This window comes from Leptodactylus fuscus, chromosome 4, assembly GCF_031893055.1.
Source record: "Leptodactylus fuscus isolate aLepFus1 chromosome 4, aLepFus1.hap2, whole genome shotgun sequence".
Classification (NCBI taxonomy): Eukaryota; Metazoa; Chordata; class Amphibia; order Anura; family Leptodactylidae; genus Leptodactylus; species Leptodactylus fuscus.
The window spans coordinates 54132779-54159632 of NC_134268.1; the positions used below are offsets into that span (position 1 = coordinate 54132779).

The window sequence follows — 26854 nt, forward strand, 5'->3', positions numbered from 1 at the left end:
CACAAGAATCACAAAAAGGGAATATATTCCCTAATATAGACTGAATACCTAATATTACACACCAAACCTAGGTAAGAGGACTAGATATCACATGTCCACTAACCATATAGTACAATCAATAAAAATAGAAGGTGGTAAATAGGTAAAAAAAGTGTACCCCAATAAGGTCACCCTTAATACATACCCGTAGGTACCGACATGTTTCCTATGATCCAAAGTAACAAATGAAGGTAGCAATAGGGGGAGCTCGGTCTGAGGCCAGTGGGACTGTAAGAAACGGTGGTTTACTTATGTTATTTGTGTGTTTTAGTTTTTCATTTCTTTCCCTACATCTTATACCCTTTCTCTCCTTCTTTATACTTTTTTGATTGTGAAATGTTTGACGGTCTTTGCAGTTTGTGACCCATAGGGTGATTTTAAAGCAAAGTAGTCATGAAATATAAGGCTGCATGCACATGAACTATATGTAACTAAGAGTCTGGGGTAAATTAACTCAGATGGCACATGGATAATATGTATGCCATCCGTGCCCTCCGCAGCTCCTTTCATTTCCTGCAGTGAGCCAAGACTGCAAAGTGGACAGGAATAGGACCTGGCCTGAGTTTTTCCCTGTGCTCACAGACCTGTGATTATACATGGGTGTTTGTATGGGACCATAGAAAATAATAGGTTAGTGTGCTCGCCATTAGGAATACGGCTAGCACACTGACAAAGCACAGGGTGTTAACTGATACATTATTCCATACATTGCTTTTTTTGTGAATAGAGCAGTATTACTTTACACTACAATCCTGGTGACATTATTCCAAAATCCTTATCCAATCCTAGACAGCCGTAATATACATCATACAGTATGCACCAAGAGAGCCATTTTTGTGAAAGTGATAAATCTTAGCAAGACTACTTTCACATGAGCCATCTGTTTTAGGTGTACTAAAAACAGATATTTACATACTATTGTATTTCCGGTTTTGATCCAGGTTCGATCTGTCTGCCATTGTTGAGTCTCAACTATTGCAAAAAAAAAAAAAAAAAATGATACTGTCTTCTTTATTTCCTAACATCACCTAGCAATGAATCTGTAAATATTGCATGAAACCTGGACAGTCCTTAGGAAGGAGAATACATACATACACAGGGGCGTAACTACCGTGGTAGCAGTCGAGGCAGCTGCCACAGGGCCCGGGATACTAGGGGGCCCAGTGACAGCTACTACCGCTGCAGATTTTTATTTTTTTTTTAAATAGGCCGTTACCTGCTGGAGTAACTCCAGCACATAATGGGCCCTATTTACTGCAGCGCTGGGGGCTGCCTGAAGATGGAGAGGAGCTGCCGCCACCACAGTCCATCTTCTAACAGTAGTAAAGTGAGCAATTGCTGCCATTACTACTGCACCCAAGCAGGGGCCGCCTACTGTCCGGGCCCCTGCCTCCCAAGCACTTGCATAGTGACAGCGGGCAGGAGAAACTTCTATCACCTACCCGCAGTCCTCAGGTCCTGTGCCGGCATCTATACTAGTAGATTGAAGGACGTCATCATGACGTTATCAGAGGTCCTTTAATCTACTAACATAGACTCAGTGCCTTTTGTGGGCGGAGCTACCCGGATTCTACAGGTCAGTGTACAATGGGGGGAATAGGTTATAAGCTGTGAGGAAGAGGAGTACATGGGTGTGCAGGCTGTGTGTGAGAAAGTCTGCACCCCCATTCTTTCCTTTCTCACACACAGCCTGCACACCTATGTACCCCTCCTACTCACAGTCTGCACCCCCCATTCTGCCCTATGTGAGCAAGAGGAGTGAGTGGGTGGTGCAGGCTTTGTGTGAGCAAGAGGGGTACATGGACATGCTAGCTGTGTGTGAGCAAAGAGGGTGACCTGGGGGCGCAGGCTGTGTGTGAGAAAGAAGGGGGAATGGGGGTGCAGGCTGTGGGTGAGCAAAAGTGTGGTGGAATGGGGGGTTCCCCCCTCTAGATTACCCTCTTGCTCGCACACAGCTTGCACCCCCATTTCCCCTCTTGCTTATAAACACAATCTGCACCCCACGTCACCCTCTTATTCACAAACAGCCTGCACGCTCATGTACCCCTCTTGGAGGGGGCCCCATAACAAAAGTTCGCCACGGGGCCCTGCCATTCCTAGTTACACCACTGTACATGCACATTTCTTATAAGCCGTAATAGTCGGCCTTATGCATTTTATATTTATAATTCAAACTACTTGAGACACAAAACATAAAAAATATATAATTTTATTAATAAATATCACATAAGACAATACAATACATAAACAAACAGGGGAGACACATGGGGAAAAAGGGTAAATTTCCCCATTAAATCGCAGAGGAGTACCATAACCCTCCCACCGGCAATCACACAGAGTATACCCCCAACTATAGAAGATAATAGAAGGATACTAAGAAAAAAGTCACAAGAATCACAAAAAGGGAATATATTCCCTAATATAGACTGAATACCTAATATTACACACCAAACCTAGGTAAGAGGACTAGATATCACATGTCCACTAACCATATAGTACAATCAATAAAAATAGAAGGTGGTAAATAGGTAAAAAAGTGTACCCCAATAAGGTCACCCTTAATACATACCCGTAGGTACCGACATGTTTCCTATGATCCAAAGTAACAAATGAAGGTAGCAATAGGGGGAGCTCGGTCTGAGGCCGGTGGGACTGTAAGAAACGCCTGACGCGCGTTTCGCCCGCACTCGGCTTCGTCAGGAGGCTAATAGCTATAACTCAAATTGCGGTATATATAACCAAAATCTTTGTAATAATGAATTTCACCTGCACATCAATAGTTCCATTGCGTCCCTCTCATGATCCGGCAGACTGTCCACTGCGCATGACCGCGAGTCACGCATGACGTCATCACGCACGCGTAACGTGACGACGTCATTGTGCTCATAAAATGTATCAATAAAGTTTGGCCGGTCGCGCACGCGTACACGCGCCGGCCCCATATAACATAGTATAAGCGGCCACAAGGACGGACTGCCATATAGATGAACGAATAAGGTACAAATAGACACCAAAAAACCAAACAAGACTGAATATGGAGCTCATAAATTATTATAACCCTACTCAATACATAATAATAATGGCTAATGAAAATGCATAATATATAAAGACATAAATAAAAAACAACAGACAAAAATAAATACATAATACATTAGTATTTAATAAAGTGAATATTTAATAAAGTGAACTGGTGTGAACGAATAAATGTCATAATTTCATAAAATATATATAAAGTGATAAATATGCAATAGATCTGTAAAGTACAATTATGATAGTGAATAAATAAGTGAAAAAAATGAAAAAAATGAAAAAAGGTGAAAAAAGGTGAAATAAAGTACTCAAAAAGTACTAAAAAAAGTGTGCAAAATACTGTGTAAAATAATGATTTATATAGTGAAAAAAACTAGATAGTGACTAATAGTAATAATAAATCAATAAATATATAGAGTCTATAAAAGACAAAAAATAGTGCAAAAAGTGCAATAAACATAAATATTAAATAAAATAAACAAAAATAATCTATATAAAAAGTATATATGTATAAATAGCAAATAAATAAATAATAAAGAAACAATAAATATAAGACATATAAATCAAATAAATATATATATATTAATCCATATATAAATATATACATATACATATATATACATATATACATACACATATACATAAACACATATAAAAAACATACACAATTCATTTATACACAATGTAGAGCCCAATACAAGCGACGCCACCAGAATCCAAATCACCTGTGACAATAAAATTTATGTCGCCAGCCCTCAGACTAGAACAAGACGTAATAAGTAAAGTCTTTAATGTGCTTGAATATGCATATCTTTTGAAAAAGACAACTTTAATTTGTTCATTCTCAATACAGGGCCCAACTGGAACAGCGCCATCAACGTCCAAACCGCAGCACAACGAGAACAGCAGCGACAACCACCGGACCAGAACAGAAGGTAATCAATGGAACCTTTCATATACGTAAATCTGCAAAGACAATTACAATCAAAATACAATAGATAAACAGAACATACATACAGTGAAACATAAAAAATAAAAAATAAAAAAACCGCAATAGAAATTACAAAAAGGACTTAAAACTAACCATTTCATTAAGGCCTGCTGGAGTGGATGTATTTAATTCAACTATCCAGCGTGTTTCCTTGCGCAAAAGCGCCTTCCGTAAATCCCCACCTCTACTCCCCAGATGAACTCTATCGATCCCTCGAACCTTAAATCCTCGAGGATCACTCTGATGGAAATCCCGAAAGTGTCTGGGTACGGGCTGCAATTTTTCAAATTCCCTTGCACGTGCTGAAGCCACAATTTTGCCAACATGTTCAAGTATCCTGATCTTAAGTGCCCTAGTTGTCATTCCAATATAAATAAGTCCACAAGGACATGTTGCATAATAAATAACTCCCTCAGTATTGCAAGAGACATGTTGTACAATTTTAAATTCCCTATCTCCCCTGGAATTCAGAAAGGTAGTAGTACGCAGCATGTACTTGCATGCGGCACAATCTCCGCAACAAAAAGAGCCCCATGAAGGACCCCGACTCCCAAAAATATACTTTGTTGTATTAGGGACATAGTGACTATTAGTCAAAATGTCCCTTAAATTTCTGGAGCGTTTCCACGTAATACAGGGGTAGGATGGCAAGATTTGTGATAATTGCTGGTCTGTATGTAGGATGTTCCAATATTTACCAACAATATCACGTACCACTTTCCACTGGCAATTAAACTTCGTAACCAAACGTACATCCTGGGAAAAAGCCCCAATGGTTTTTTTCGGTTTGCTTACCAATAATGAGTCTCTGGGAGTATTCTTTGCTCTCTGATATCCATCAACTACAGACTTATAATGGTATCCCCGATTGAGAAATCTCTTAGATAGGTCTTCAGCTTGATGTTCAAATGTTGCATCATCGGAACAGACACGTTTCATTCTCAAGAATTGGCCAATGGGTATAGCCTTTTTTACTTTGGGATAATGAGAAGAGGTGGCATGAAGTAAGGCATTGGTAGATGTACCTTTTCTAAAAACATCTGTAGCAATAGATCCATCCCCTTTACGTTTAATGGATATATCCAAAAAATCAACCTGATCATAACTAATAGTGGAAGTAAGATGAATATTGCGGTCATTACGGTTGAGTGCAGACAAAAAAGAATCTAGTTGCGACGTGGAGCCCTGCCAGATGAATAACACATCATCAATATATCTCGACCACAGCAGGACCCTCTCATACCCTACAGTAGCCGAGTGCGGGCGAAAACGCGCGTCAGGCGTTTCTTACAGTCCCACCGGCCTCAGACCGAGCTCCCCCTATTGCTACCTTCATTTGTTACTTTGGATCATAGGAAACATGTCGGTACCTACGGGTATGTATTAAGGGTGACCTTATTGGGGTACACTTTTTTACCTATTTACCACCTTCTATTTTTATTGATTGTACTATATGGTTAGTGGACATGTGATATCTAGTCCTCTTACCTAGGTTTGGTGTGTAATATTAGGTATTCAGTCTATATTAGGGAATATATTCCCTTTTTGTGATTCTTGTGACTTTTTTCTTAGTATCCTTCTATTATCTTCTATAGTTGGGGGTATACTCTGTGTGATTGCCGGTGGGAGGGTTATGGTACTCCTCTGCGATTTAATGGGGAAATTTACCCTTTTTCCCCATGTGTCTCCCCTGTTTGTTTATGTATTGTATTGTCTTATGTGATATTTATTAATAAAATTATATATTTTTTATGTTTTGTGTCTCAAGTAGTTTGAATTATATTCTGTATTTGTTTTGAGGCCAGTTTGTTCTATTCTGCTGGGTTCTAGTTTTTGGTTTTCATTATATAATTGTTGTATCTGTATTTTCAGAATTACCCTCAACATTCATGGATTATAGAAAACGGGATAAGGATTGGATTACCCGTATTGGTACTGTTTTTGGGGAAACTGCAGGGGTTGTTACCGAACCCAGTAACATTAAGGAGCTTAAATTGAAAATTAGGGACCTGCTGAGAAAACGGATTAAGATCTGGTGGAATAAGGCGGCCCTAGAGAATTATTTGTCTAAAAACATTATTCCTAGGGGTTTGCGTGTACAAATTTTTCCCACCTTTGATACAGAGGATTTGACATTTTCTAGTAAGTGGGAGGATACACTTACTAAGTGCTCTCGTACATTAATTGAGTTGCTCATTGGAGCAGACCGTAAACAACTTGAAACTCTTGAAAAGGAGATTGATACTGTAAAGGATAAAATACATTCGGTTCTGACATCAGAGGAGGTGGTGGTGTTTGATAAGGCATTGGATGAGGACTTATCTAAGTGGGAGAAAAATATTCAGGATTTAAAATCACGGAAATTTCAAAGAGATCACAAGGATTTTCAATCAGGAAGAGTTTATCGGTGGCATCATAAACAGGAGAAGGGTAATTCCCGTTCTAGGTCATCTTCTTTTGCATCTTCCACATCTTTGGACGAATCATGTTCCGGTTTTTTAGACAGACCTGGGGCCTCAGGAAGAAGAGATCCCCCATTCACCCCTATATCAACAAAAAGAAAGACCAGGGGAATGGCTTTGAGAGAGAAACGTCCCAGAAGGATTTGAAGGTAATTAATCTGTCTTCACATGAATTAACTTGTGATCAGATTGAGGTTCTTAGTAGAGGGCTGTCTTTCTCTCCCACAGCTAAGTTTGATTATTTTGAGGCAGTTAAAGATCTTGCCCTTTTTTTACGTAGGGTGATGTTTAAAAAACATTTCTCTAAGGGTGATTTGAATCCCTTTATGGGTGATTCTAGTGAGAAACAAGCTCTACAGGATCTAATGGATTTATTAGAGGAGCAGGAACGGCCAGAATTTTCTGGTTTACCTCATCACTTGTGCCGCCGATCACAACATTTCCCCCCTTTTTCATTGTGTCCACCTGTTGATATTTTTTTCAGATTAGTTAGTAGAGATTTTGCATCTCTCTCTACTAAAATTGAGAACTCTAATTTAACCTTTAAACAAAGAGTAGCTTTGCGTGAATTGAGAACTTTGAGGGATGTGGTTATAAAGCCAGCGGATAAGGGGGGGAATGTTGTGGTTTGGCCGGCGGAAATGTATGAGCGGGAAGCCTTCCGACAGTTGAATAATTCTAATTGCTATCGGAGATTGATGGATAACCCAATGCCTTTATTTAAAAGACAGTTGGATACTATTGTAACTCGGGCAGTGGAAAATAACATCATTACTACTAAAATTAAGGAGGGACTTATGGTTGATTCACCTGTGATACCTACCTTTTATCTTTTGCCTAAGGTCCACAAGAGTGCCTCCAATCCTCCGGGACGTCCTATAGTCTCGGGGATTGGGGGCCTCTGTGAGAATCTTGGGAGATTTGTGGACTACTATTTACAACAATGTGTGGAATTATTGCCATCTTTCACAAGAGACTCGACTGATATACTCAGTCGATTGAACGGACTGCAGTTGGACAGTGACATGTGTCTGGTGACATGCGACGTGGAGTCCCTGTATACATCCATCGACCACAGTCAGGGCCTTCGAGCATCCGATTATTTTTTACGTTCTTTGAATTTTGATCCTGATTTAACAGTATTTATTATGGAACTTTTGGATTTTGTTTTGAAACATAATTTTTTCATTTTTAAGGACCGCCTCTTCCTACAGCTCCAGGGAACAGCCATGGGGGCGGTTTGTGCCCCCTCATATGCCAACTTGTTCCTGGGGCTGTGGGAGAGGGAGGTGGTTCAACATACTGAAGGGTATGAGAGGGTCCTGCTGTGGTCGAGATATATTGATGATGTGTTATTCATCTGGCAGGGCTCCACGTCGCAACTAGATTCTTTTTTGTCTGCACTCAACGCACTCAAAAGGCACTGAGTCTATGTTAGTAGATTAAAGGACCTCTGATAACGTCATGATGACGTCCTTCAATCTACTAGTATAGATGCCGGCACAGGACCTGAGGACTGCGGGTAGGTGATAGAAGTTTCTCCTGCCCGCTGTCACTATGCAAGTGCTTGGGAGGCAGGGGCCCGGACAGTAGGCGGCCCCTGCTTGGGTGCAGTAGTAATGGCAGCAATTGCTCACTTTACTACTGTTAGAAGATGGACTGTGGTGGCGGCAGCTCCTCTCCATCTTCAGGCAGCCCCCAGCGCTGCAGTAAATAGGGCCCATTATGTGCTGGAGTTACTCCAGCAGGTAACGGCCTATTTAAAAAAAAAATAAAAATCTGCAGCGGTAGTAGCTGTCACTGGGCCCCCTAGTATCCCGGGCCCTGTGGCAGCTGCCTCGACTGCTACCACGGTAGTTACGCCCCTGTGTATGTATGTATTCTCCTTCCTAAGGACTGTCCAGGTTTCATGCAATATTTACAGATTCATTGCTAGGTGATGTTAGGAAATAAAGAAGACAGTATCATTTTTTTTTTTTTTTTTTTGCAATAGTTGAGACTCAACAATGGCAGACAGATCGAACCTGGATCAAAACCGGAAATACAATAGTATGTAAATATCTGTTTTTAGTACACCTAAAACAGATGGCTCATGTGAAAGTAGTCTTGCTAAGATTTATCACTTTCACAAAAATGGCTCTCTTGGTGCATACTGTATGATGTATATTACGGCTGTCTAGGATTGGATAAGGATTTTGGAATAATGTCACCAGGATTGTAGTGTAAAGTAATACTGCTCTATTCACAAAAAAAGCAATGTATGGAATAATGTATCAGTTAACACCCTGTGCTTTGTCAGTGTGCTAGCCGTATTCCTAATGGAGAGCACACTAACCTATTATTTTCTATGGTCCCATACAAACACCCATGTATAATCACAGGTCTGTGAGCACAGGGAAAAACTCAGGCCAGGTCCTATTCCTGTCCACTTTGCAGTCTTGGCTCACTGCAGGAAATGAAAGGAGCTGCGGAGGGCACGGATGGCATACATATTATCCATGTGCCATCTGAGTTAATTTACCCCAGACTCTTAGTTACATATAGTTCATGTGCATGCAGCCTTATATTTCATGACTACTTTGCTTTAAAATCACCCTATGGGTCACAAACTGCAAAGACCGTCAAACATTTCACAATCAAAAAAGTATAAAGAAGGAGAGAAAGGGTATAAGATGTAGGGAAAGAAATGAAAAACTAAAACACACAAATAACATAAGTAAACCAATGACTCTATATGTATGTAAGGTACTGCGTACTCAGGACAAGGTGATACCATTCTAAATTTGGCATGACAAGCAACGCACAGAGGAATAAGCAAACACTTGCGACTATTAGGGTAATAATGAACCAACGTGCGAGGCACTTCTGGGAGTTGTGTCAGGAGGAGGACGTGGGGCCTGGGCTAGGGCACCCTTCCTGTTCTCCATAAAGGAGGACCAATGAGCCCATCTGGAGCGAAAGCTAGAGAAGGTATGATTTTTGGAGGCCAGCATCCGCTCCAGGGTAAAGGCCAAGTCTACGTGGTGAATTAGTTCGCCTACCATCAAGCAAGGCGCAAATTTCCATTGCCTCACTATCATGGATCTGACTGCTAAAATTATTTGGCCCAGTACCACCTGCACACCTGTTGGAAAAGACCCAGTGTCCAAAAAGCAGAGTTCCAGGCTCGGGGAGGAGGTATAGTGAGACCAGTCATAGAGGAAATAAATGGGAAGGCCGCTACCCAAAAGGCTTGGACGGAAGGGCATTCCCACCACATATGTAGGAGGGTGCCAACCTGACCGCAGCCTTGCTAACAGAATTTCGGGAGGGAGGTATCAATATGGGCCAGTTGGCTAAAGGTTCTGTACCAGCACAGTAGGATTTTTGGGCTGTCTCCCAATGGGCCGCTCCTTTTGAAATACGTTTCACAAACCCACAGGCTTCGTACCACTCAGGCAGGGAGATAGGTTTAGCAAGGTCCGCTTTCCAACTTGAAAAGCAAAAAGGTTTAACCCATTCAGAGGGGGTAGAGAGAAAAACATAAAATGCTGAAATGCCGCCCTTGACAGGGACAGACTGTCTCCACAACCTCAAGGCAAGCCTGGGGAAAACGAGTCTTGTCGCTCCATCAGTTTGTAAAAGGTGCCTGATTTGTAAATATTTAAAGAAATCCCTATGGGGGACGTCAAACTCCTCCCATAACATGGAAAAGGATTTAAAGCAGTCATCCACATAGAGGTGGGAAATTTTGCTTAGACCATTCGCTATCCAACCACGGATCCTCAGCTGGCTCAGCTGGGAGAGGAATACGGTTAAGAAGAGCATTGGCAACTTTACAAGGGGGACAAGATCTTCCAAGGAGGTATGCGACATATAGTACCTCCAAGCCCATATAGAAGCTTTAGCGCTTAATAGGGGAACCTAAACACAGTGGTGGCCACAATCTTTAGGACGTAAAAGACTCATGAGAGGAGCGCCCAGCATCACCTCTTCCATCTCCACCCATCTCCAGTTAGCAGTATCATCCCATCCGACTCTAAGCTGCTCCAAAACCGCTGATGCAAAATATTTTTTGACATCTGGGACTCCCGCTCCCCCTTGAGACCAGGGCTTAGACATGACCTGAAATCAGACTCTGGACCTTTTGCCCTCCCATATAAAATGGGACAGGATACATTGAAGCTTAGCTAGGTAGGGATCTGGTACAGGGATGACCACCGTGCGGAATAAGTATAAAATCAGAGGCAGTGCCATCATCTTAACAATGGCGATCCGACTCGCCCAAGACAGCATAGGCTTAGCAAATTGGCTAAGAGGGAGGACACCTTCGACAACAGTGGAGAGTAGTTTACAGAGAACAAATTGGAGCTAGGGGATGTCAGGGTGATGCCTAGATATGTAATACAGTCGCCCTTCCACTGGTAAGGGAATTTAAGTTGGAGGTCATCTCGTAGGGAGGGTGATATTGATTTTTTTTGTTGCAGATTTAGCTGTTTTTTTGTTTTTTGATTTTTTTTACCAAAGACAGGAGAGGATTAAGCAAAAGGAGACATATAAGAGCTTCCTTTATACTTCCCATTACTTTTGTAGCCACTCTTGGCTTTGGCTCAAGAAACTGCAGCAAAATCTGCAACAACAAAAGTTGCTTTTCCCCCAAAATGAGGCCTTTAGTCTTAACCTTAATCTGCATATGTGCATTTGACAAGTTACTGCAAAATTTGATCCTTTTTTCATTTTTTACCATATTCTCCAAATCCTCTGAGGGACAGTATTTTACAATGCTCCTTTTCCCTACCATACATCAGTTATGTAAAAAACATAGAGAAATAAATTCAAGGATCAGGATAATAACATCTACCTCCAATTATCTTAGCTAAATTGACCTTTGCATATCCTATCCCTTTTATTGATACACAGAAATCTTACTTCCTAAATCCCTTTCCATTCATCCATAGGTCCGTCTTATCCTATATTTTCCTCTAATTGCCTGAAGCTTCTATATCTGTCATTTACTGATATCTTCTCTTTTCAATAAATTGCTCATATCCTTTATAACGTACAGTTCTCCTTACTCATCTCCTAACAAATCTATTAAGCCAAGTTACACTGAGTGAATGCACACATATGCTTGTTCTGTATACTGAATCTAACCTAGGCTTCTTCAATATAAGATGTAGACCTGTATGGTGATGGAAGCCACCCTTTAAGTTCTTACCACAAGTGGCCTTTATAGCTGTTAGACATGTTTTCCTGGGGTAGCAGCTGCCACAGGGCCCGGGACATTAGGGGCCCGGCGACAGCCACTACCGCTGCGCTTCTTTTCGTAATAGGCTGTTACGTAACGGGCCCTATTTGCTTACCAATCCTGGAAGGGGCCGGGATCGGTAAGTGACGCCTCTGGCCCCACAAACACAATCATTATACTTGGGGGGTCTTTTCAGACCCCTGAGTATAATGATCGGAGGCCCGGGAGAACATAAAAAAAAGTTACCTCTCCGCACTCCATACAGGCATCGGGCCTAGTTGTGTAACGTCCCTGACGTCACTTGACCGGGACCTGCGTCCCGGGTCATGTGACGTTCGGACGTCATTAAAGATGGCCGACATCACTGAGGACTGCAGTGGAGTCGGAGATAGGTAAGTGACAGTGTTTTTTATGTTTGTATCCCCCCCTTGGTCTCCGATTATTATACTCTGGGGTCTGAAAAGACCCCAGAGTATAATAATTGTTCATGGGTGTTCATTATGAGGCATAATAGTATATGCAGGGGCAACAATGGGGCATAATACTGTGTGCAGGGGCAACAATGGAGCATAATAATGTGTGCAGGGGCCACAATGGGGCATAATAGTATGTGCAGGGGCCACCATGGGGCATAATAGAGCGCACAGGAATGCGGGGTCGGTCGGTTGAGGTCTTCGGTGTCGGTCAGGAAGGGGGGGGTCATGTCAAAAGGTCGCTACGGGACACTGACATTCCTAGTTACGCCACTGCTTCATAGATCTTATTGTGCATTATGTGACATAGAATACCCTGCCCATTACTGCTTATGTGTCAATGAGTTATTGCACAGTTCCTTTAACTGTGCTGTTGCTGAGCGATTGCACCTACTTTGGTCTAGCTTTTTCTAGATGGCTCTTCCATTTGGAGAAATCTGCGTGGTACGTTTATCAGAAAAGAGCCTGGCTGTTTCTAAAAGGCATACATATGTAGCAGTTTGTGTTAAAGGGGTTTTCCACTTTATATTTTTACAGCCTAGAGGCTTAAAATGACAAATACTTTATACTTACCTACCCATTCTGCTGGGGATCCAGTGGAGAGTCTCCATTTGGGCCCCCGGACTTCCTGACCTTTGGCCTGCACAGGAGCGCGTCAACTAATCAGTGGCTGAACAGTGATTGGCCGAAACACTTGTGTACAGGCAGACAGTAAACAAAGACCAGGTTGCTAAAGTGAGACTCTCTGCTGGATCCTGAATTGTATCTTTACCGCCAAATGGTTATACACTGTCTACCAATAAGTATTTGGACACCCAGTAAAGTTCTGCACAGGTGGAGTTATGGTCTGGGGGTGTTTCTCCTGGTATGGACTGGGACCCTTGGTCCCAGTGCATGGTAAAGTCAATGCTGACGTCTATTACGCTATTTTAGATAACAGTGTGATTCCTACATTATGGCGCTTCTATGGGTCGGACCAATGTTACTTCGAGGATGACAACGCCAGCTGTCATGTAGCGAGGTCTACCATGGCTTGGTACAGTGACAATCAGGTTAACCGACTGGACTGGCCTACCCAGAGCCCAGACTTGAATCCTATCGAGCACCTCTGGGACGAGTTGGATTGCCAAACTAAGGGGTGCAGCACCGTCCAAAATCGGTGAACGAATTTACCTGTCTTCTCCAAGTCGAATGGAATAAAATACCACTATCCATCATACAAGCACTTGTGGAAAGCATACCCCGTAGGGTTGAGGCTGTATTTGGCGCTCATGCCGCTCGGACCAAGGGAGTCTAAATACTTATTGGTAGACAGTGTATAAGGGTATGTTCACACAGAGTTTTTATACAGGTGGATTTTGACGTTGAATCTGCCTCAAAATCCATCTGCAAAAATGCCTCCCATTCATTTCAATAGGAGTCACTTACATTTTTTTTCAGCTAGTGTAAAACATATGGGACATGCCCTATTTTCACGCAGATTCCGCGGCTGAGTCCGCCGCGGCTCGAAACACCCTCTTGCTTAGTTCCATTCATTTGGGCCTAACCAGGAGCAGGATGTCACGTGAAAAAGCCAGATGGCAGAAAAGGTTTCCATCGTGTGAACTTACCCTAACTCAGCCCTCATATGACTGCATCAATGGTAAGATAAACACATGGTTTTGAAATTGAGACATGAGATTTGCTTTTACATTACTAAAGATGTTCAACAACAAAAAATCCCTAGATATTTATTGTCCATCTCAACTGTATTGACCTATGTAATAAAATGAACATGTTAGTTGCTGTATAATGCAAGGCGATTGGTGCAAAATGTAAAATGCTAAATCGATGGAGGAATTTCTGCCTTTTCATATTCACCTCCCTAGAAAAACTTACTCAGTAACTGCCCAAAGTTCATCAGTAAGTAATATGTGCCCCATCCTGCAATACACAAGCCTCATACTGCAATGTCTATGGGAAAGATAAGGCTAAACCAGTCTTGGCACTTAAGCGGTTAAGTCACCATGATAACTGCAGCCACTTACAACCAATAGGATTGCTGGATCTTGGTTTGAAGACAATCAGTTGGCTGCAGTCAGTTAGTGGTCAGTGATGGAGGAGACGGACGTCTGTGGGGTCGGCTCTCGGGGAAGACTTGGACAAGAAACATCTCTCATTTCAATGAGATTTCCTCCTCTGGCCAATGGCTTCAGTTGTCCTCAGGTTTGGGCTGTTATGGCAGCAGAATAGCACAGTCATCTCCGTCTTACTTATAACTGTATATACTGTATATATGTCATCCATCATAATGGACGTCACTGGATGGAGAAACCCCCTGGCTAATACCTAAATGCATCAATGTAGATTGTTATTGGGCTGAAGCTCTAATATTGTGCAAATATTACTATGTATGTTACAAATAATTGGTGGCCTCCAGCCCTTCAGACCCCCGACCCTGATATAACGGCCATATTATATCTTATTACAAGAATTGTTTTATTTCTATAACATATAATAAAGTACAGTGTTATATTGTGACTGCTCCATATAGACCTATGTATGTCCTCTATTACTTCTATAACAAACCTTTACTAGTATATAACTTACACAGGACATGTACATGAAAGTGACGGAGGTAACAAGGTACTCTGTGTAATATGTCCGTGCGTCATGTATTTATATGTGTGTAATGTATTGTATATATATATATATATATATGTTGTATAGAAATGACATCTAAAGACTGTACATACTGCTATATAGTCAATGTGTACAGTGTGTGTATATATACTGTATATAAATATAGTCATGTATCCCCATTAGACATATAACCCTTACATATACTGTATCTATATATACTTAGTCTTAGTATACTTATATTATATATATATAGTCCTGTCTATAGTTAGTGTCTAGTGTACATATACACAGGTCTAGTATAGTTGACATGAACTTCTGCAATTGGCTAAACTGCTGCAGTGTGAGATCCCAGACAACAAAAAACATAAGTAAAAATGTTTTGGCAATGACTTTTCTTTATGTTTTGTAGTCTTCTGTGATAAGATGTCATACTAGAAAAATCACACACAAAGTACACACCTTAAGGCTGATGCCACACATTGCAGAAACACATCTTTTTTTTTCGTTGCAGATTTTGCTGCGGATTTTTGAGCCAAAGCCAGAAGGAACTTCCTAGATATTTCCCATTCTTATTGTAGGCATTCTTGGCTTTGGTTTTAAAAAAAAAACACAGCAAAATCTGCAACAAAAAAGCTGTTTCCTCAACGTAGGGCTAAGGCCCCATGGGGCGTCCTGCAGCAAACAAGCGCTACGGGAAAAAACGTGGCAGCAACACATCGCGGTTCTTCCCACAGCGCTTTATACAGAAGGTTGGCAGAGATTTCCCCTGCGGACTTTCTGTTTCAATTATACCTATGGGGAAACCGCTGGCGTTTCTGTAGATATATTTGACATGCTGTGATTTACAAAACTGCGACAGTTTTAAAAATGGCAGCATGTCCACACCGTGGTTTTTGCCACAAAGTGGGCATGGGATTTCCAAGAATCCACTCCACTTTGCCCTGACTGTAAAATGCTGTGGTTTTTCACATTGCGTTTCCGCTGCAGGCAAATCGCGGCATTTACATTACGTGTGGCCCTGGCCTAAAGAGGTTTTCCAACTAGGCCGGGGGAGGCAAAAGAGAAACCCCACTCACCTGTCCCTGTCATACTCTGGTGTCCTTTGTGTCCTCGCCGGCTGGGATGTCCAGGGTCTCTTCCCTTGAGGCTGCTGATCGGCTTCAGTGGTCACATGCGGCAAGGCCTTCTGCTGGAACAAAACAATGGCGCTACAGGACCAGACCACACTGGGAGGCATCAGGGACAGATGAGGTTTTTTTTATTTTATTTTTATCATCTCCCTTTCAGCTTGGACAAGCCCTTTAAGGTAAGTTCACATCATAACAGTGACATGGACAATATAAACAAGATAAAATCCTTTGGTTGTACACTATTTTCTCATTTATTTAACTTAGAGAAAAGGTCCAGTATATGGGAGCCATCTGTGAGACCTGGCACCCAACATTGCGGGACCTCTACCAATCAGCAGTTAGAAGAGACAGGGGCATTGATGATAAAGAACTAGGCTTCATATGTAGTGAAAAGGTACTGAAATGTTGCAGCCTCTAGCTCAGGGGTAGGGAACCTTCGTCTCTCCGGCTGCTAAGAAACTACAACTCCCAACATGCTCCATTCACTTCCATGGGAGTTCCAAGAACAGCAGAGCCAGTATGCATGCTGGGAGTTGTAGTTTTGTAACAGCTGGAGAGCCATACGTTCCCTACCCCTGCTCTAGCTGATCGGTGTGGGGTCCAGGGTATCAGATATAGCAGATTTAACTCAACCTTCTGTAATTCGTAATCTTATCAGGGAAGACAACTAAAACCAATGAAAAGTTATTGTAAAAATATTTTTCCATGACTTTTCAATGGCTTTTGTGATAAGATATTACATATGTTGCAGCAGTTTAACCAATTGCAGAAGGTTAAGGCTGTTACATCTGTATGTCCCTCTTCAACAAAGAAGTCTCCAATGCAGATGTAAATATAGCCTTACACTAGGTCCACATTAGTTCTGGTTGTTCATTGTTCTGCTCAGAGGGCCAGAACAACTGACATCACTAAAATAGCGGTGCCAGAGGGAGTCTGAGAAGCCCATTGACTATAAAGGGGTCCATGGGGTGTCCGTCTTTTAGCCATTTACAGTACTAAGGCCACCTGCCATGACAAGGAGACCTCATTCAGATGGGACCCTACACTAAATCAACATACCTATCTTGTATCCAGGAGAGGTCTACAATGTGAATACAGGGCAAGTGGGATCCAGAGCATACTCCATTGTATTCCGAATAAACAAACCTGTGTCATTGAAAGGGTGGCTCCCTCTATAGTTGGACTGGCACTAGTGTATGGCCCCCTCTGAATGCAGTCGCCTTGTCAGGGCAGGTGGGCTTTGTACTGTTTGATCAAATGTGTATAACATAGAACCTCTAATTTATATATGTAGTTTATAGATCATATTAGTTAATTTTAACAATAAGGGTAATGCTTTTTGGATTTCTATTCCATATACCCTGTTGCTGTGTGTAGAGGCTGCTGCAGTTTTTGTATTTGTATATTGTCATTGCAGTTAACACTGGGATGTGCTTTCCACATTTTCTTTTGTATATATATATATATATATATATATATATATATATATATATCTATATATCTTTACTTAGACATGTCACATGTTTGTAAATAATGATCACTTAAATAAGGTTTCTTGCTATATATGGGCAGCACTCTAAACAATATACCTCTGTAAATAATATCCACTTATGTAAGGTGTCTTAGGATATAATTGGAATCTACTGTATATATACACTATATGTAATGTGTGTGTATGGTATTTATAGCTAGATAGATATATTACTAAATATATAGATATATTAGTAACCACTTATGAAATAAATATCTCTATGTACAGTATGTATAAGGCCACAGCAGGGGTCTCCCCAGGCCCCTGAAGCAGAGTATGTAGTTGCTCATGCAGCCACTGCGATCCTCTCACCTCCGCTGAAGCTCTGAGCTGAGCCAGCATGTCCGCTTGTTTTGCAGGCTTTTTCTTATAAGCTCTGCGCTGCAACTTACCCAGGATGCCACCTACCACGGCATCCTTTAAACCCAGCCAATCGCTGCAGTCCGGCCTGAGGCACGTGATGGGAGTCCTCCCCCCTGGCTGCGCCTTCAGTCCAGCCTCCTCTTATTTTGCAATGTCCCACAGAAATCACTGGACAAAAAATTCCGGAAAGCCTGACACATTCTGACAGGGATTTCAGTAAAAACGTACACTCGATGAACCCCACCATAGTCTATTTATTTCCCCTTTTTCCAGGACCTATTGTTTCATTTTTGTATTTTACTGATCCTGTAATGGACTGCTGGGGTAAGATGTGCCTGAATTACTAATAGACTCCAGTCATAGGCCCCACCAGATTTATTAATATTTACACCAGAAATATGTCAGAAATTAGGCTAGAAATGTATGCCAGCTAGGAATTGGCATAGGTGTAGAAACTGCCAGGCAATTGGGTACATGAACAAGGTGTACAAATTGCCTTCTCCATTGGCCCAGCTTTGACTTATCACGCACTTTGACACCTTTGAGTATTATGGCCATTTGCCATTGTCGACCTGCTATAATACGGCCCTTTGAATTTAGGTACAAACCAGTTGCTTTGGAACTAAATTCAATTTGTCCAGTCACTGAATCACCAGTGCCGCCATTGCTTTGGTGCTCCATACAATGCCAGATAATAGCAGGGTTGCAACCAATATCAGTGGCAGCGGCCCTGCACTGATTTAGCCCTGTACTATGACACAGGGATAATACATTGAATACTCACATTGAAATTAATGACGGCCATTGGTGATTCAGTGATTCAACCATTTCAATTTAGCGCCAAAGCACCTTCTTTAAAACGAAATTGAAATAGTGGGGCTATGGTGGCTAATAACCGCTGCTCCACTATGGTTTTTTTCCTTTCTCTTTTACCATTGCCCCTTCTTATGGCTATACTGTCACATCATTGTGTCACAGTTCTGGGTTAAATTGTAGTAGGGTCACAGTCACTAATAGTGGCCGTGGCCCCCAGGGGTGAACCTGCTCTTTTCGCCGCCAGAGGCGAAGTACAGAAAGCCGCCACCCCCCCCCCGCCGGGGGAGGGGGTGGAGCGGGGCGTGGCTTAGCTGAGGGGGCGTGGTGACTCGAATGGGCGGGGCTTAGCGCCGTTCGCCGGCAGAGAGCAGGCCCGGAGACTGCCTGCGCTCTGCCTGAGCGTGAGGGGAGGCTGCTGGAGCAGTGGCCTCCCCAAACCACCGCTCCATGCTAAGCCAGTCCAGGACAGCTTGTCCTGGACTGGCTTAGGTAACCAGAAATGCCGCCCTCCCTGAGGCCCTGGCATAGCGCCGCCTGAAGCGCTCGCTTCAGGTCGCCTCATGGGAGGTGCGGCACTGGTGGCCCCACTAACACCCGGCATTTCGGATTTGGAGCCAAAGCACTTGACTTGATGGGTAGCTCCTGCTAAGACTGCTGGTGTTTGGCTGGTGTGAAATATCCAGACGTGATCTTAAAAACTGCCAAATATATATATATACACAGTATGTCTGCTTAGATATGCCTGCAAGTAGTGTCCCCTTTTGTATTAGTCCTATACATTGTACAGGTAATGTATGTGTTCTGTATATATAAATATATAATATCAATGTATATAATTTATGTATAGACATGTCTGTAAGTAGTATCCACTTATGTGTCACGAATATCTTTATACAGCATGTCTAAGGTATGTGTTCTACATATAGATAGATAGATAGATAGATAGATAGATAGATAGATAATGAGAGATAGATAGATAGATAGATAGATAGATAGATAGATAGATAGATAGATAATGAGATATAGATAGATATATAGACAGGTAGGTAGATAGATAATGATAGATAGATAGATAGATAGATAGATAGATAGATAGATAGATAGATAGATCTGCAAGAAGTGGCAGTAATGTAATGAGTATTTCTATATACAGGATGTTTAAGGTGTGTACTGTATGTATATATTTCTACAATTACATATATGTATATTTATTTAGGCAATTATGTAATAAAATTCTCTCTCTATAAGTATGTTAAGGTGTGTGTGCTGTATATATTCATAAATTTCGCATTTATATCACATTTGTGATCCCATTGACCACTTAGTGGCTTTATTACAATGGGTCCCTACACTAACACTTTATACATAGGCTAGGAGATAACTTTCTTATATACTCATTGTTACAGTGAAGTCTCTAAGAATTTCATCTCTGGGACAAGGCTTATAGGGGGTAGAGCATTTATTATATAAGTAAAGTCTTAGGGTAGGGACCCATCTGAATGAGGTCGCCGTGACGTGGCAGATGGGCTCGCACAATTTATCAAATTGTGCGCTAAGAACCTCAAATTTCTACCTGTAGTCAGTGATACATGAAAATGTAGACAAGGAGTTTTATCATTATCCCCTTCCCGCCTGTAAGGTACCGCGTACTCAGGACAAGGTGATACCATTCTAAATTTGGCATGACAAGCAACACACAGAGAAATAAGCAAACACTTGCGACTATTAGGGTAATAATGAACCAACGTGCGAGGCACTTCTGGGAGTTGTGTCAGGAGAAGGACGTGGAGCCTGGGCTAGGGCACCCTTCCTGTTCTCCATAAAGGAGGACCAAAGAGCCCATCTGGAGCGAAAGCTAGAGAAGGTATGATTTTTGGAGGCCAGCATCCGCTCCAGGGTAAAGGCCAAGTCTACGTGGTGAATTAGTTCGCCTACCGTCAAGCAAGGTGCAAATTTCCATTGCCTCACTATCATGGATCTGGCTGCATACCTGTGGGAAAAGACCCAGTGTCCAAAAAGCAGAGTGCCAGGCTTGGGGAGGGAGGTATAGTGAGACCAGCTGTAGAGGAAATTGGGCTCGCACAATTTATCAAACTGTTCGCTAAGAACCTCACATTTATACCTGTAGTCAGTGATACATGAAAATGTAGTCAAGGAGTTTTATCATTAACCCCTTCCCGCTTGTGACACTTTTCAATTTTGACTCCCCGCCTTCCAAACCCCATAACTTTTTTACTTTTCTGTTCTGAGTCATATGAGGGTTTAATTGTCGAAGGACAAATTGTTCTTCATGATATGCCACAATTTATTATTCTGTACAATGTACTGGGAAGCTGGAAAATTCAGAATGGAGTGAATTTTAACAAAACAAATTTGTGCATAGGTCGTCATTTTTTTTTTTTTGGGCCAGTTGTACTTTTTACATATACCATTTTGGGGAATGTATATTGCTTTGATCACTTTTTATTAAAATTTTCATCACAGACAAATAGCAGTTTGGCACTTTTGTCCCCTATACTGTCTGAAAACTCTCCAATGACACCTCCGTCTCCTTCTCCGGACCGCCTCTTCTCTCATGCTCTCATCGCGTCTTCATCCAAAAGCGCTGACTGTGCATGTCCGTTGGCCATTTTCCTGTGGCATCTCCTGTTCGGCCACAGGAAAATGGCGGAATGTGAGAGAGAGAAGAGGTGGTCCAGAGAAGAAGACAGAGGCGTTGCTGGACAGTTTTTAGACAGTACAGGGGACGCCCCCAGTGCTGCAAGAAAACTCATTTACATATGGCAAAAAGAAGAAATTACTGAGAAACGGCAGCATGGATCAGAATAATAAACATAAGAGAAGAATAGTCTTTCTTAGCCATAGAATAAAGAAAACAAAAATTTAAATTGTTAATAAGCATTGCTAAAATCAATGTGTTTTTTTTTTTTTTTTAAATCCACCTGGAAAGAGTTAATAAAATTAAGTCAATGAGTTATAGGCATCCCACAATGGTGTTATAACCTAATGTATAGTTTGTACAACGTAGCAACAAAACCCCCCAAAATTTCCACATCTTTAGGACAAAATTGACTACAGAAGGAAGGGAAATGTGTAAACTGTGCGAGTATATATCCGGGTACTCCCCAGATTTAAGTATCACAACAGAAAAGACACCAGAGATGAATCCTCGTGCCTCGTTTACCTACTGATCACCACTCTTGCCCACGGCCGCCTCTACTTCCACCTCAGTCCTACAGGAAAACATGTGTATTCCATATCCTGTTCCTCTCAGCGACATCCTGACGCTACTCTGTGTCAGCAACGTGATATGAGATGCACAGGGCCCCCAGGAGGGCTGAGGATGAAGTGAAGGTGGCCGTGGGCATGCAATACTCAAAGATTAGAAATGCTTATTATGGCCTTTGATAAATTCTTTAAGGTGTGTAGTTTATAAAATGGGCGTAACTTCTTGGGGAATTTCACTTTACTGACAACTCTGCAGGACTCTGCAAAAGTGACATGGTGTTCAAACCCATTCCCTCTAAGGGCTTGTTCACGTGGGGCAAGAGGGGGCGGATTCTGACGCCGAATCCTCCTCAGAATCCACCCCCTCACAATAGAGGTCTATGTAGACCGCTAGATTCCTTTTTTCCGGCTCACGGAATAAAAGAAGCTGTCCCTTCTTCAGGTAGATTCCGTGGCTGTCTCAGCCCCAGCGTCCGCCTAGTGACAGCACCCTCCAGACTAGGCCCATTCATTTGAGCCTACTCCGGAGGAGGAAGCCACGACTGTTGAAGCTGCGACAGTTGTGGCAGACGCATTTTGGTCCAATTCTGATGCGGCTTCCCACATCAGAATCAGGACCAAAATACGTGGTCCTGTGCCCTGTGTGAATGAGGCCTACATCTACACCCTAAAACCCAAAAAAACATGATGCTCCTTCCCTTTCAACCCCTGCCGTGTCCTCAAACAGCAGTGTATGCCCAAATATACAACTTTTTTTGTACCCAGGATGACTTAAAAGATTTAGTAGTGGGTGATGATACAAATTAGCACAAGATATAGGGCACTGAAATGGTAGAATTTTTTTTAAAAAAAGTTTCAATTTTGACTATGCACATTAATTTTTTGGGAAGCAACTTTGGGCTCAATCTATGGTTATCCAAAAACTATTCCAGCAAAATCTGCCTTCCAAAAGCCAAATAGCGCTCACTATACCCCTTAATAAATTCATTGAGGGGTGTAGTTTACAAAATGGGGTCACTTTTCTGGGGGTTACCACTGAAGTGAAATTTTAGAAGCTCTCCCCATTATAGTTTATGGGGTCTGCGTGGTTTCTTTAGCTAACCACTTTTTAATGTGTTCGGTATTTCATTTGAGGGGTCCCCAAGCGGACTCCCCAATCAGAACACCGAATGCAGATGTGAACTGGACCTTAGACTAACATTGTCCATAATCAGAAGCTCCCACTGCATTCTCCAAAGTTGCATCAGTTCTCTGGAATGCTCTATCCGGTCAATCAGATTAACACCCAAATTCCACAGCGTCAAGTCATCTCTTTAGGACATGATGCCTTTACCTAAGTGTAACCCTCTATACACAGGCACTTTGAATCTGTACATAAAAGGACATTGGCTGGTCACTGGCTCATGAGCTTTATTTATTTGTGTTACTATCTAAAAAAAATGGCTGGACCTCTGTACAAGCACTTCTACCTATTGTTAGCAGGGCCCTCACTCCTATTTATTATTCTCTTTTTGTCTGTACATTAATGCTACGACTGGTATATTCTCATACATACAAGGAAAACAACCATATCCACTAATGAATATAAAAATATATTTTTATTACTATCCAAATTAAAAAAGTATTCACATGGACATACAATAACACATTACACAAATAACACAAGGTAAACGGGATAAACCGTGAGGTTTATAAGTGCCAGCAAGCCAGAGTGATGTCGGTGATACAAAAGCATAAATCTTAAAGTCAGTTTTTAGCCATGGGCAGGGCAACTGAGGGTTTAGTTGAATAGTATAAGTACACACACATATGCCATAACAAGAAAAGACAACTAATCCATTAATATGTAAGGTTACACATGGCATAATAATCAACAGTCAAATAACTCAACCTTATCCCAAAGTGCCCACATATGAACAAAAATATGCCTTAGCTCACCTTTACATCATATAAGCTGTCCAACGCGCGTTTCACCCCTGCTACAGGGCTTCGTCCAGGGACCAAAGACTGGTATATTCTGTAAAATATATGATGCTATATAAATAAAAATGTATTAGGAACCATGTTATAGCAATCATGTAAAGTGATTGACAGCCCTGCAGACTTAGAGGCATACAGAAGTTAATCCAAAATTGAGGAATGTCACAGTAGAATGGCTCAATGTCCCAAATTTGTCATTGTTAACAAAGAAGCTATAGGTGTGTTGAACAAACATAAGTTCAAATATTAACAAATACCATTCTACGTGTACACAGTTTAGTGCACAGTTTTCTTAAAGGGACACCAAATTTTCAGCTTTACCTCTTCTTGCCATGCAGACTAAAGGGGTATTCAGATAGCGTTGTTAAAGGGGCTCTATCAGCAAAATCATGCTGATAGAGCCCCACATATGCGTACATAGCCTTTAAAAAGGCTATTCAGGCACCGTAAATGTTATATTAAGCTACCCCCCCCCCCCCCCGTTTTAAAATAAAACCCTAAAAAAGAATGTTATCTACTTACGGATCGTGCACTGTGGGCAGGCATTCAGGGTGTGTCTTCTTCTTCATCCACACCTCTTCTTCCTCCAATGTCCTCCGATCCCGTCCTCCTCCGGCGCTCAGTACTAGCCATTCATACATTTGTTGATGGCGATGAAGTTTAATAACCTTAGTACTTCATACCACCCATTCCTTTGCTCAAGTAAAATGTAAAAAATCAGTGCAGAAGAATCTTATGTTTGTGGATGGCTGATCCTTCATATCTTCACTAGAGATGAGCGAGTAGTATTCGATGGAGTAGGTATTTGATCGAATACTACGGTATTGGAAATACTCGTACTCGATCGAATACTACTCGCTATTAGAATGGAAAAATTCAATGCAGAACCAGCGTTGATTGGCCGAATGCTATACAGTCGGCCAATCAACGCTGGTTCTTCTCCTACCTTTAGAAGTCTTCTCCGCGCAGCTTTGACTGTAAGCGGCCATTTTCTTGTAGTGCGGACATGCCTGGCAGAGTGAATTCAGAGCCGGAAGACGCCGTGGGGATGCTGCACGGAGAAGACTTCTCTGAGAATCCAACCCGACCCTCACTCGTGGACTTGGTAAGTTCTATTTGATCAAATGTTGCCTACCCTTGAAACGAGCATTTTCCCCCCATAGAGTATAATAGGGTTCGATATTCGATTCGAGTAGTCGAATATTGCGGGGCTACTCGAAACGAATATCGAACATTTTACTGTTCGCTCATCTCTAATCTTCACACAAGCACACTGGCACTTCATTCACAGGGAGAATTTTTGGGGGACTTTCAGTCCTCCATCCTCCTGATCACTGGGGCTATGTTCACATCTCTTGCGGGATCTACAACCTGCCAGAAATCAGTGGAAAGAAAAGTCTTGCACAGAGAACTTTTCTTTCTGCTGGTTTCAATATAAAACTCGCAGACACTTAAAGGGGTTTTCCAGACAGAAAATCTTTATTTATTTATTTTTTTTAGAAAGATCGATTTGTGGTAGTGATGGGTTAAAAAGGACCTTTCATGGGTTTGGGCACAGGCAGTTTTATATACCGCTGGAAAGCTGACTGTTTTCACCATCCTTGCCTTGGGTGAAGAGCTATCCGTACCGGTACAGTAGCTCTTCACAGTCAGAAGAAGGATGTTCCTGACACGCCCTTCTGACTGTGAAGAGCTACTGTACCGGTACAGATAGCTCTTCACCCAAGGCAAGGATGGTGAAAACAGTCAGCTTTCCAGCGGTATATAAAACTGCCTGTGCTGAAACCCATGAAAGGTCCTCTTTAAGAAGTACCCACATATACCTTTAGCAGTGTTTGTAGTGATTTCTGGGTGTCTCTGGCAGCTGCTGCATACTCTGCCTTTGTTTACAGGGTGTAATTTCCTGCTGTGCAGCTTCCTGTGTAGCTGCTGCACTAACTCCCTCTCATTCAGCCCTCCCATCTCAATCCGTTACAAAACCCTCCCTATCTCACTAGCCTAGCCCCTCCCAGTGTCACTAAGACTTATCGATCCCGCCTATTTCTAGTCCCACCCACCCTTACTAACCAGTAATCCACCCAGTGGCGTAACTACCGGGGAAGCAGTGGAGGCACCTGCCACAGTGCCAGGACATTAGGGGGCCCGGCGACAGCCAGTACCACTGCGGGGTTTTTTTAACAGCTGGAGTTACTGCGGCCAGTAATGGGCCCTACTTACTTAACAATCTTGGCAGGGGCCGGGATCGGTAAGTGACACTGGGGGCCCCGCAAACATTATTATTATACTTGGGGGTCTTTTCAGACCCGCAAGTATAATGATCGGAGGCCTAGGAGAGGTAAACGAACATAACAAACAGTGTTGCTTACGTCTCCAAGCTCCGCAAAGGCTTCGGGGCCTACTTGTGTAACATCTCAGACGTCACATGACCAAGGCCTGTGTCCTTATGCGTCGCGACACAGGCCCTCGGTCACATGACGTCCCTGACGTCAATGAAGATAGCCGACAGTAGGGAGCGCAGGGATAGGTAAGTAACAGTGTGCATGTTTGTATCCCCCTTTCGGTCTCCGATTATTATACTCTGGGGTCTGAAAAGACCCCAGAGTATAATAATTGTCAATGGGTGTCCACAATGGAGCATAATACTGGGTGATGGGGCCACTATGGGGCATAATACTGGGTGATGGGGCATAATACTGGGTGATGGGGCCACTATGGGGCATAATACTGTGTGAAAGGGCCACTATGGGGCATAATACTGAGTGAAGGGGCCACTATGGGGCATAATACTGGGTGATGGGGCCACTATGGGGCATAATACTGGGTGAAGGGGCCACTATGGAGCATAATACTGGGTGATGGGGCCACTATGGGGCATAATACTGGGTGATGGGGCCACTATGGGGCATAATACTGAGTGAAGGGGCCACTATGGAGCATAATACTGGGTGATGGGGCCACTATG

At 42.4% G+C, this 26854-nt stretch overlaps 1 protein-coding gene across 1 annotated transcript in view; it reads left to right on the forward strand.

Annotated features, from left to right (window-relative positions):
• The first annotated feature begins 271 nt into the window (after positions 1-271).
• LOC142200234 (uncharacterized) overlaps positions 272-26854 on the forward strand; it is a 312476-nt gene continuing 285893 nt past the window's right edge. The window contains exon 1 of the mRNA XM_075270444.1: positions 272-282. The gene's annotated coding sequence lies outside the window, so the exon portion shown is untranslated. The remainder of the gene's footprint in view (positions 283-26854) is intronic.